The 13411-nt window shown below is 40.0% G+C and overlaps 1 protein-coding gene across 3 annotated transcripts in view; it reads right to left on the bottom strand.

The window, feature by feature from the left end:
• LOC123514729 overlaps window positions 1-13411 on the bottom strand; it is a 425201-nt gene that overhangs the window by 406590 nt on the left and 5200 nt on the right. For all 3 annotated transcript variants that reach the window (XR_006677693.1, XM_045272811.1, XM_045272810.1), the window contains exon 2: window positions 7186-7615. The gene's annotated coding sequence lies outside the window, so the exon portion shown is untranslated. The remainder of the gene's footprint in view (window positions 1-7185; window positions 7616-13411) is intronic.

Raw genomic sequence — 13411 nt, forward strand, 5'->3', positions numbered from 1 at the left:
TTTCTCTCTCTCTCTCTTTCTCTCTCTCTCTCTCTCTCTCTCTCTCTCTCTCTCTCTCTCTCTCTCTCTCTCTCTCTCTCTCTCTCGCTTCTCCTGCTGGAATTTTCTTTCTTGGAAGGCTCTTTGAGAGACTTTTTTTTTTTAATCCTTTTTTCACCTCTAGTTGACCCCTGCCCGGTCCTTTCTTACATAAGATATAGAATTTCATACCATAAATAACATGAAAATATAAAATGAGATGAAAGATTCTATCAAACCTAGTTGTAGCAGTCCTTCTATACAAATAATGCTTGTCTATTTCCTCTGTCATTCATTAATATGTCTAATCTTGATGTGAGTGACAGATATGAGAGATGTTTGTTATAACTAAAACTTTCACTAATATGAATGATAAAAGCTAACATAACTAACCTTTTTACTGTTAAAGTCGTTTTTTTCATCAGTGACATCAGTGCAGTAAACTCTTCGGATAAATATTAGCAAAATAAGAATGTAAAGCCAATCTTATGTTTGTTGAAATTTTGATTACGTTTCGAAGAGGTTGTAGCTAAGAAAGTAAGCCTCTTAATATGATCACTGCTATTTGGCACACCTTCAAATAATGACTAACTTCTTTGAGACTTCTTTGTTTCCTATAGCAACCTCTGAATGTTAAACTTACTACAGAATTCAAAATTTATCTTCTCTTTTATGTAGATGCTAATAAGGAAGGACTCCTTACTTTGCTTGCAGTGCTATCGACTCTTGCATCCCACATTGAATTGAAGTTGATACTGACATAGAATAGCATTGAAAGTGTTAATTAGATAAAAAAAAAAAAACACGAGGTAAGAACAAAACTAGCGAATATTTCTTTAAGGTATCGAAGAAGTAGCTTTTTTTTTACGAGACTTATAAAATTGAGCGTTTTGAAAGTGTGCATACGAGAATTTAAAAACGAAAGAATTAAAACTACCAAAAAAGAGACAGGATATAAAAAATAAAAAAAAGTGTTTTGAAACCTGCATAGGAAAATGAGAAAAAAAAAAGAGCCAGGATATAAAAAGATAGCGTTTTGAAAGCTGCATATGATAATGGAAAAGAAAAAAAACTGATAAAAAAGGAGGCAGGATATCAAAACACTTAATTACACAAGAACTCAAGAAAAAATAATGAGACGCTCGCCACAGTCTCTTCCCCACGAGGCGTTTTAATCCAGCGTGGCACCTGAGACGCTCCTGCTCATTAACAAACTCGTCAAGAATTATTAAAACTGCAGCGTAGATTCATAAAAGTTCCATGAGTTAATTACTGTCACTCTCGGACATTGCAGTGGTCTGAAGGAGAAGGAGGAGGAGAAGGAGAAGGAGGTGGTGGTGGTGATGGTTGCATAAGAAATAATAAAAAAAAGAAAAAGGGAATGGAGGAGGCAAGAAGTATATACTCGTAAAGAAAGAAAACAAGAATATATAAAAAAAATGCTAAAAGAAAAAGAGGAAGAGAAGGAAGAGAAAGATGATGATGAAGAGGAGGAAGGTTGGGAGTAGGAGGAGGAGAAGGAGGAGGGAGGAGGAGGAGGAGGAGGAGGAGGAGGAGGAAGCGCAAGGTGTGTGTAAAATACGAAGACTGGGAAGGGTGAAGAGCAAGAGGAGAAGGAACAAGGGAAAAAAATAATTGGAAAAGAATAAGCAAAAAAGTTTGATGGAGGTTATAAGGAGGAGGAGGAGGAGAAAGGAGGACAGGAAGCATAAGGAGAGGAAACAAAATACGATGAAATAAACTTAGAAATAAATAGAAGGATCAAAGGAAAAGCTCTCCCACCTTGCAGATCTTAACCAGTTTTTCTTTTTTACCTTTTGTTTTTTCTTCTCGTGTGAATTTTAGCGTAATATAAATCGCAAGGAAGACTGGAGCGGCTGTTTGGTGGGAAGGGAAAAGACCCAAAAGAACCAGTGAAAGATTAAAAAAGAAAAAAAAACAGTGAGTACGAATAAAATGTGTATATAATGAAGACTTTGATCTCTATTGATGGAGAGACTGAAAAGAGAAATTCCATTAATGCCTCGCCAGGATTTCTCTGCTAATTTCATTGATTGGAATACCGGAGACCAGACCGCTTCAGGGTGGGGGCATATTTCCAATCTTTTTTTTCTATTAATGGAAGAATTCAAACTCTAAATAAATATAAGCACTGCACGCCACCAACACGCCACCAACACACCACCACCACGCCACCAATACGCCACCACCACGCCACCAACACTCCACCAACACGCCAGCACCACATCACCAACACGCCATCAACACGCCACCAATACTTCATCACCACGCCACCAGCACAGCACCACCAAGCCACCACCACGCCACCACCACACCACCACCACGCCACCAAGGCGCCACCAACACGCCACCACCACGCCAGAAACAGTGAATCTTGTTGGACAAACGTTTAGTGATTTGGTACTCTTGCTTTCCACTGAAGTCACCTCAGGAATTGAGAGGATTGCCCTTCACACACCCAAGAATTAATGATTGTTGTGGTAGAGTTGCAGTGAATGGTATAGTAACCTTCTCTAACCAATGTAACAATGAGACAATGAGAGCATCAACAATATCCTCATGGTCCTTAATCTTGAAAAGACAGAAAAAAAAGTTTGAGTTAGACGAACTTACGAGTATATTGAAAGGAAAAGCCAGGAAGGAACTGGTTATAAAATGAGCGATGGATGGATAGAATACACTCACCAAGTAGGTCGTTATTGCCGAGACAAAAGGGACTTCTAAAGCAGATTTGTACATGGGGATAATAGGTGTAAATAAGTAAACATTTCTATGTAAGCATTGCCACGTTTACGCTTGATACTTTCTCACAATTTCCCTTGTTTTCCTATTTTCTTGTCTGCTAAAACCTCATAATCATTTATTTATGTAAGAGGGGAATCTGACTAAGGACAACAACAAAAAAAAACCACTTAATTGTTAGTCCCCTTGCAGGTCAAAAAGTCAGCCGAAAGACAGGAACAAATGTCTTGAAACCTCCCGTTAAAAGAAGTCAAGTCGAAAAAAAAGTAAAAAAGGAGACACACACCCCAAAACACAAAAGTTGATTAAGTTCCGCGATGTCCTGATACTTCTCTCCTGAAAGGGTTGAAGTCGCACAAGATGACCTAAAACAACTCTAGAGCACCACACAAACCCCCACTCATAATCCTAACTAACACACGTTCACCAAAAAAAATAAATGTAAAAGATCACGATAATGCACGTAATTTTAAAACGTCTCCCATTTGGCGTTCAAGAGATGACGCTGGGAGGGGGAAGGGTAGGGAGGAAAGGTAAGAGGCAAAAGGAGGAGTGAGTAGGGACGTGGGTACCTAGGCAGCTGGGAATCCAGTGGTAGGGGACAGGCGCCACGTCTGTACAAACTCCCGGCCCCGCATAACCCGCCCAGTAAATTATTGGGTAGTTGGAGATATGACGGAAGCCATTAAGATAAGAAATAGTGGGCGATAGCGCAGACGGGGAGGAATCGATGGGGCGCAGATTTCAGGACCAGATTCGAACAAATGTGGTTCCATCAGGAGGGTCTGTCAAGGTGGTGGTGGTGGTGTTGGTGTTTGGTCCGAGCAGCAGCGGCCACATGGAGGAAGAGGAAGAGAACGAGAGGAGAGAGGAAGTTGGGAGGGAGGAAGGGGGAGATGGTGGTAGTGGTGGTGGTGGTTCGTCCGGGTAGCGGCAGCCACATGGAGGAAGAGGAAGAGGGAGAGGAGCAGGTGGAGGTACACGGGTTGAGGGAGGGAGGGGGAGGGAGGAAGGAGATCAAGAGTCTCTCTGAGCACCTTTGGGAGGATAGAATCTCGTGGAGAGTCTGAAGGAGGTTCACAACACTTGCCTCACGATTAGGGTCAAAACCTCACTCTCACTCGACACTGCTTCGAATGTTTCGCGGTCACTTCATCTGTTTCATTCCTCTTTCAGAAAACAAATACATGTATCGAGTAGTTCTGAGATTCCTTTGCTGTCAAGGCATCTCTCTAATGTAGAAATTCCAATGAGTAACGAGAAGCCAGTAGGTGTTTTATGAATGTGCCTCAGGGAGCAAGAGACGGAAGTTTGAGACGGGCCAAACCGAGCGGAGGAGTGAGTAGGAGACCGCTGAGTGTACTAGCGAATGAAAGCCCGTGGTGTTTTCGACGTTCTGTAAGTGTTGCGCTGTGCTGTTCTCAGTGAGCGAGTCGTTATATAACCGAGCGATGAACGAACTTTGCTGCTTCATAAAAGATATTAATGATAACTTTTCCAGGTGGTGGAGCAAGGCGAACAGTCATTGGAAAAAGTCACAAAGCTAAACATTTTCTTTTGCACGCGAAATCTACAAATATACTATCTCAATAATATACTCTCAATAAGTGCCATAGCTTTTCTACATGATACAAAGCATTAAATCATTCCTGCCTCAATTAGAAGGCCGAGTGTTGTCTCCTTGCCGTCTACTTCTGCCTCAAACACAGTGGTGAGTACTGACAACTGAATGCCTCTCAGATAAGTGTGTGTGTGTGTGTCTGTCTCTCTGTCTGTCTGTCTGTCTGTCTGTCTGTCTGTGTGTGTGTGTGTGTGTGTGTGTGTGTGTGTGTGTGTGTGTGTGTGTGTGTGTGTGTGTGTGTGTGTGTGTGTGTGTGTGTGTGTGTGTGTCATTAGGATGAGTTATGGTGAAGTGGAGAGATTGCCATCATTTCAAAAAGTTCGTCACGTCATTCGTTTTATGATTTTTTTTTTTTTTTTTCGTGTGTGTGTCGAATGCAGCAGGTTCACTTGAAGGGATTTGGTGACGGGTTATGGACTGATGAACTTCATGTTGAAAGCCATTGGTGAAATGATTTGTCTTTTTTTTTTTTGTTACTGGTTATTGTAGAAGTAGTAGTTGTTGTTGATGTTCATTATTATTACTATTATTATTATTATTATTATTAGTAGTATTATTATTATTAGTATTATTATTATTGTTATTATTACTATCATTATTATTGATATCATTGTTATTATCACTATCATTTTTCTTGTTTTGGTTGTTACTATTCTTATCATCATCATCAGCATCATCATCATCATCATCATTATATGCAATATCGATGTTTTCATACTGTTAATGTAACTTATGTTATTACTGCTTTTTTTTTATTATTGACGTTACTATTGCATAATTAAGAATTTGGCTTAATTAATGTTAATCATATATCCATCATCACACCATCACCACCACCACCACCACCACATTGCTAAAAAGACAGATCCATTACAGTCAAACCTCGTTAAGAAAATAATTTTTTTCTCACACAATATGCGAGTGTACTGATCCTTTCCACCATGAGAGAGAGAGAGAGAGAGAGAGAGAGAGAGAGAGAGAGATCAGGCGTCACCTTTCATTAATTAAATAGATCCGAGACCATTGCTTCAGGGTTCGTTGGTTCAGGTTCACGTCATCCTCGCCACACCCTGCAGCCGCCAGCACCCACGCTATTACCTTCACCTTCATGAACTCCAGTGATTTATGGGAACAGAGTGCGGTAGATTTGCTGAATATGCTTCTTTAGACTGTTCATGGTTGCATCACCAAAAGGAAACCTCAAAACATAGGTTATTTATGCCTTCCTCAGTCCCATCCTTACAAACACGTCACCTTTCACTCTATTAACCTTTTCATCAGTTTTCTAATCGCCAACATCATATTCATCGATCTGTGATATATTAATGATAAGAAAAAGGCAAGGGACATGTTATCCTTCCCTTAACCGCTTCAATACCATTTCACGTTTTCATATTTATTCTGCTTAGTATTTGGTGACTTTGTACAGCTTCAGATACTTGGTGATGATTTAAATAGTGAAGACTCTGGTTGTTTATCATCTGGCTTCCATGAATAAAATCATCTAATCATACTCAAAACTTATGGTAGAAATACGTCGCAGTACTGAAGGGGTTAAGAGTCTCCGCTAATAAAGTGAACTACAAATTGAAACGAACGAGTTCCATGTTATTATTGGAAGGTCACTGCATTCTTTTGGTTAGTGTTGCGTTGCTGCTCTGTACACATTACCACATTACGTATTGCTCCTCAGAATTAACCCTTGAAATCTGGATGGTATCGAGTTATGAAAATGGCCTTTTGTAACTCAATTCCAAGAAAATAATGTTTTATAGTTAGCATCTTACAAAACACAACACTTAGTTCATTAATTTTCAAAAGAGCAGGCAAGTTTTCGTAAAATTATGCAATCTCTCTCTCTCTCTCTCTCTCTCTCTCTCTCTCTCTCTCTCTCTCTCTGCCCGTCATTAAGCACAACAAAATAAGGCCACGCACATTTCCCGTCTCAAACATCGGCTGGCAAAGAAGGCGGTTAGCGGGGCGTGGCTTGGGGAGGGGAGAGGTGGTGGCTGGGGTTGAAAGGTGGCCAGTAATCACGTTAAGCTGTCGGCCTGCTCTGGCATCACCCGACACGTGAAATATATTTTTTTTTGTATATAATTCCCGCGTCACCAGAGCGCGCTGAGCTAAGCCCTGGCTGGTTATGGCAACATTTCACTCACGGTAATGGAAAGGCGCCGTGGAATTTAATTGAACGGTGAGGCAGGGAAAAAGTTTGTTGAATGGAGTATATATATTCGTTGGGGTTGTGGGTCTGTTCACCTTTCACTGGGTGACTTTATTTTGTTTTATTAGTGCGAGGGTTTTTTTCCTCGTCCATTCAAGCATAAGAGGAAAACATGCCACGAGATCACTTTTTTTATTAGCTCACAGTTCTTTTGTTTTTCCATTTAGACGTGAGATCCCCCTCCTCCCCTTCCCCCACAAGAAAGACTGAAAAAAAGAAAATGATTTTGTTTCTTGAGCATGATTGATATTGATGGCCATGATGATTTTTTTTTTTTATGTTATTGTAAATGTATTAGTTTTTTGTGACCTTTTGTCCTTTGTCCTAATGTGGTTTTTTTTTCAGTCGTGGTTGTAGCTACGTGCTTCTCTTTGACGTCACATTCGCGCACTTGACGTGGGATCATAGCAACGTCCACGCCTCAAAGTGTTGCATGGACGTGAAACATAATGTCGCTGGTTTCCGTCGGCACTGATGAAACACACGCTTCCACCTGTGCAAGATGTAAAAAAAAAAAAAAAGAATCTTACTCTATTTCAAAAACAATACCACTTACCTTTATTTGGAAGCGAAGTGAGCAAGAAGGGAGAGTCGAAGTCCTCGACGTGGTCCTGTTTGTTGGCTGTAATTTGTCGCACGTTACTGTTCCCGTCACGTAACGTCACGTCACGTCACGCGTCAAGCAACACGTCCACAACTTAATGAAATAAGTTCACTAATGAAAGAGAGTAACTGTTTGACTTTCTTTACGTTTTTTTTTTCCTTTTCAACGCGTTTAGCTATTATGTTTAGTTATTAATCTCATCGCACACTTCACACAACGCTAGGGAGGTGCCGGGGCGGGTCGGGGTCTGTGCGGCCACCTGAGCTTCTCTGTGGCGGCAGCGACCTTTCCCAGCACCCTTGTCTGTTTCCGCAAGTCACTAATTGTCTGTGTCTAAGCATCACGAGACGAGTCCATGCTGGTCTGGTGCTTATTATGCTGCCTTGGGAGAGGGTAATGAGAGAAGGGATGTTAAGAACACTGACGGAACGGAACACAGTGGTTGCTTGTTCATCTTCATTGTTGTTCCTTTCAAGAATATAATCCTTTGTTGTTGTTGTTGTTGTTGTTGTTATTATTGTTGTTGTTGTTGTTGTTGGTGGTGTGTGTGTGTGTGTGTGTGTGTGTGTGTGTGTGTGTGTGTGTGTGTGTGTGTGTGTGTGTGTGTGTGTGTGTGTGTGTGTTCTGACTTGTTTGTGTAATATAAACTACAGCTGTTGTAATTTTGAAGGTAATGTAAATGTTAATCAAAATAGCTGTAGTTGTTCCCTGTGAAGCGATATACAATTTTGAAACTCCTTGATATGAACTATTTCCCTCCCTTTCCTCTCTATCACTCCCTGTCACTCCTCCATCCATCCTTTCCTTTCCTTTCCTACCGTTCTCCACCACTAACTTCCTCCAATCCAGTGCTTCTCAAACCCACCATCTCATCTCCCTCCATCACCTCACATTCACCCTTCCATCCCATCACCCTTCCGTCCTCCACCTGTCATCACCAGCTTACCTTTGATCACTTCAAGTCACGAACAGATCCATCCACAGGTGACCTCTGTCTGTCCTGTCATCTGAATATAATCATGAGTAATTTCGCTTCTAATTTTGATCCCTGTGTGTGTGTGTGTGTGTGTGTGTGTGTGTGTGTGTGCGCGTGTGTGTGTAGGTTAGTTAGAGCTGTAATTTAAGCCCGCCAGGGAAACGCTGTCAATTTGAAACCAGGCGACCAGGAAAAAAATATCGACAAAGTGAACCGACTGGACCTTTTTTTCCGTTTTTCCACCCCAGCCATCGAACCGAGCAATGTGTATGTATTTAACTCTCTCTCTCTCTCTCTCTCTCTCTCTCTCTCTCTCTCTCTCTCTCTCTCTCTCTCTCTCTCTCTCTCTCTCTCTCTCTCTCTCTCTCTCTCTCTCTCTCTCTCTCTCTCTCTCTCTCTCTCTCTCTCTTTCAGTTCACGCGCTGCTCACAAACAGGAAAACAAACTCAGTAAATAAGCAGGTAAACCCGATAACGTCTACATGATAAGAGAGAGAGAGAGAGAGAGAGAGAGAGAGAGAGAGAGAGAGAGAGAGAGAAATACGTAGATTAGGTAAAGCTAGTAAAGATTAGCCAAAAAAATAGGATAAAGTAAAGCATAAAGATAACATAGAAAAGGAGAGAAAAGAAGGAAGAGAAGAGGAGAGTGGTTGCGAATGAAAACGTGAATAAAGAGAAAAAGTAAGAGAAGACAAATTAGATCAGAGTAAAACAGAAAAGAGGGAGAAAGTGCTTGTGGAGAAAAATATAAAAAAAACATAAGGATAGAAAATGTAGGATAGTAAAAGAAAACGAAGAAAAGAACAGATCTGGTAGCAATGGAAATAACAAAGAAAAAAAGGTTAATACTTAAGGCTTCATTACTTTATTCTTAAGCTGCTGCTGCTACGTGAGGGGTTTTGTACATGAGGAAAAGTGTCTAATGGCAAAAAAAAAAGTAGATATGTTTAGATAAGACCACTCTTGTTCCCCTCAAAATTAATATACAAAAGGGTTTTTGTATATGAGGAAAAGTGTCTAATGGCAAAAAAAAAGTAAAAATGAATAAGACCATTCTAACATTGTTCCCCTCAAAATGAATATATGTGAGGGGATTTTGTGTATGAGGAGAAGTGTCTAATGGCAAAAACTATAGATATAAATAAGACCTCTCTAACATTGTTCTCCTTAAAAAGAAAAGAAAACAGAAAGGGAATAGCGAGAAAGATCCCAGTTTATTTTCTGAGGTGTGTTGATATTTCTTGTGTTTGCTGAGGAAATAGTAAAATCGTGGCAAAAAAAAAAAGGTCGTTTAAATAAGACTCTCTAACATTATTCCCTCAAAAAGAAAAAAAAACTGAATAGGAGTAACAAGAAAGATCCCAGTTTATTTTCTGAAGTGTCTTGATATTTTTTTGTGTTTGCTGAAGAAATAGAGAAATCGACACAGAAATACGTAATTAAAGGACATTAGGTAACACTATAATGAGTCTTTATTGGTAAAGAAATTAGTAGACATCTCCAGTGTATAACCTAAAAAATCATGTCAAAAGGGGAATGGAACACTTAACATTTTACCAATAATAATATAGTGAATACTGTGGCTATTTCATCTGTGATACCGCGTGAGAATTCAGTAAACATTCTTGAGTGAAGTGTAAGGGACTCAATGACACAGCCGTAGGAAATCTCACGACTAGATGAAGGAAGTCTCTCAAAACACGCCACTCTCCGCTGCTCTCCCCAAATCTAGCAGCGACGTGGGGGAATAGAATTGAAGCACCATTTTTGGAGAGAACATTTCAAACAACATAGGATTTCGAGCCACTCCATTCGGATTTTTCCTCTTCCTTTCTTTTTTTTCCTTTTTTTTATGTGAAGGAGTACGTCGATTGAAACGAACTCCCTGTAACCCACGAACAAACACACACACACACACACACACACACACACACACACACACACACACACACACACACACACACACACATACCTGGGTACAGTTACGCACTTTTACGAGCCTTGCACAGTGTAGTGATTCCATTTTGAACACGTAACACAAACTGAAAACTGACATTGATACTTGATAATTGAACGGTAGAGAGAGAGAGAGAGAGAGAGAGAGAGAGAGAGAGAGAGAGAGAGAGAGAGAGAGAGAGAGAGAGAGAGAGAGAATCGATAAACAGACCTGCAACTTTCCTTTTCCTCTCCCCGTGTCGTGTTTACGTTCTACGCTAATTATACGTACAAACTTTCCGGATCGGTATGAAAAAAAAGCTCTCCTCATTTAACATGTTTAACGAAGCGTCGCAGAAATCGTTAATCGAATTGCATATAAATACATATACGAAAATATGTATTCTATCTTACCTTAATTATGTAGACGCTCAATAAACACAGGTAGAGTAGAGGATATGTACAATAAGTTACTTGAGTCTTTATAGAGGAGTTACGTCGGTATTTCAAGACTCTTAAGCACTAACAAAATGTATTAAAGACCACAGAGATGACTAACTAGGTTCTTATTAGTGTTTCGTAATTACTGCTGTAGAATCTTGTCTAAATTAATACTTTTTGCTCAAACTAATACTTTTATATCTGTCATAGTGTTTAAAGAATCACTAGAAGCATCGAAACACACCCTTTAACTTTCACTAAAATCTGTTATAAGCAGTCAAGATGAATCACCGTAGGGTTTTGTTAATATTTTCTTTAGTTTGCCATCATTAACGTCACTGCTCACCCAGCTAACGTCACGAATGATGGGTAAAATGTCAGTGATGCCTCGTGGCGACGTATTCTTTTTGCCTACTCGTGTTAGGAGACGTAAAGAAGTACAAGGCAATACCAGAGAGAGAGAGAGAGAGAGAGAGAGAGAGAGAGAGAGATTCATATTACTAACAATAACTGAAACGATGTAACAAAATTTTATAAGGTAATGTTTCTCTCTCTCTCTCTCTCTCTCTCTCTCTCTCTCTCTCTCTCTCTCTCTCTCTCTCTCTCTTTCTCCCTCTCACCCCTCCCTTTGCTCCCCTTCTCTCATAACAAAAGTTTCTCCGCCAGTACTGTTAGCTTTGGTCCTGTTAGGTCAGCCGGTGTGTGGTCACAGTGCTCTGGTAACAGCACGCCTCAGGTTGGGTCTCAAATCACCTTCATTATCGTGGTTTTGGGAGAAGGTTTATGTTTTCCCTCTTATTTTTTCGTTTCCAAGAACGTACGTGTGTCTTGAGTAGTTTATTAAGGAGTGAAGGAGGCAGACACAGAGAGAGAGAGAGAGAGAGAGAGAGAGAGAGAGAGAGAGAGAGAGAGAGAGAGAGAGAGAGAGAGAGAGAGAGAGAGAGAGATTAAAACTGAGCGTACAAAGATAGATAGGAGAGAAACAAAGATACACACACACACACACACACACACACACACACACACACACACACACACACACACACACACACACACACACACACACACACACTCTCTCTCTCTCTCTCTCTCTCTCTCTCTCTCTCTCTCTCTCTCACACACACACACACACACACACACACACACACACACACACACACACACACAAACACACACACAAACACACACTCGGATGAACTAATTGACTGATTGACTGACAGAAACAAACTCGAAAAGAATATAATGAAGACCTCGTGAAGCGTGTTTTAACTTGCGTTTATTGACAGACAGACAGACAGACGGACGGACAGACAGACGGACAGACAGCAGCGGTGAACGAATATTTGAAACCGGAATTTTTCTCAATTCTGTTTTTTTTTTTTTTTCAAATCATCACATTTATTTACTGAGCGAAGACAAGGATTGACGTTTGCGTTTTATTTGGGTTTTTATCCGAGTTTAACCTCTACAATACTGGGACAATTTTACCTCGAGATTTCTGTACAAGTAGACCGTTTTATTGACATTAGGAAGAGATGCGGAGGTCAGAAGATTAATGGCCACAGTCTTTACTATTTTAATCTCCCACATATGTTCTGAAGTTGTATAAAATCATCAGATAGTAAGCAAAATGAATACGGAAAAGCGTCATGATACTCAATTGGTTAAGTCTGGTACAGCTTTATCCTTTTGAAAGACACCACTGACTCCACAGGCAGTGACTGAGCATCTCATACCTTTTCGTATACATAGTTTTGCTTTTGTTCAGTGAATTCATCTAGGAACACTAGTCAAATGACATACTTAGCATTGTTTTGGACAGCACTTCACTTAAAGCTTCACTGACAACCTAGTCACTCAAGTTCAAAGTCTGATCCGTAGCAGTTAACAAGTAAAGCAAATGTGTTGTAATATTAGATGGACAAGCGGTAAGACATGATAAGTCAACAGTGTTATATTGACGCTTTTCATTCTTATGGTTTTTTAATGAACATGTGATTATCTGTTAACTTACCTTCATTTCCAAATTTCCTTATAATTTTCTGAACTCACGATCAAATTTGTAAGGCACTGTATTGTTCTATTGTTTAAACACACACTAAGTTTATTGAAATCTACCATGAAAGAAAATCTACAGTCTTCATTCCTCCAGAGAGATAAGATTAAGTAATCACATCTGTATGTGCTTGCAAAATTTCTAGAACTCTCATCTCATAACGATATTTTTTCAATGTCCACAAATATGATCGATCTCTTTCTAATGGGTGTATTTCATGTCGATGATGTACAACCTTAACTGAACTATCACAACTATCACGGAAGCTTCCTTTAAGGCCACAGCAACATTTTACAATTATTCATGATAGTGCACGCGAACAATAAAGAATATAGTCATGAGAAACGAAAGGCTGTACATAGTCACTAAAAAGAAAAGAAAGAAAATACTATTGAAGTTTGGAAGAAGATACTACCAGTACCAGTATCATGCATGTTCCCTTCTCCAGCCTCACGCAAAACAAGCAAAGGCCAAGCAGTGGACCAGAAACACAATCATAGTCAGTGTGCAAACAATACATTGGCTTTGCGAGGTATGCAAGACACACTGTGGGTCGTGCTCTCAAACGGTTCGCCTTCTTCTTTCGACTGCTTTGAATCCGCTTTAGTGGAAGTTGCTGCGTTCTCAAGGGTGCTTTCACGTTTCTAGTAATTTCCCCGACGCTTTTACACCAATAAAAGAATAGGAATTGTCACTGGAGTCCATTATTCTCAAACGTGTTGTATTGTTTCGACTGCTTTAAACACGCTTTTGTAGAAGTTAGCCTATTTT

The sequence above is a fragment of the Portunus trituberculatus genome, chromosome 38 (genome assembly GCF_017591435.1).
Source record: "Portunus trituberculatus isolate SZX2019 chromosome 38, ASM1759143v1, whole genome shotgun sequence".
Taxonomy (NCBI): domain Eukaryota; kingdom Metazoa; phylum Arthropoda; class Malacostraca; order Decapoda; family Portunidae; genus Portunus; species Portunus trituberculatus.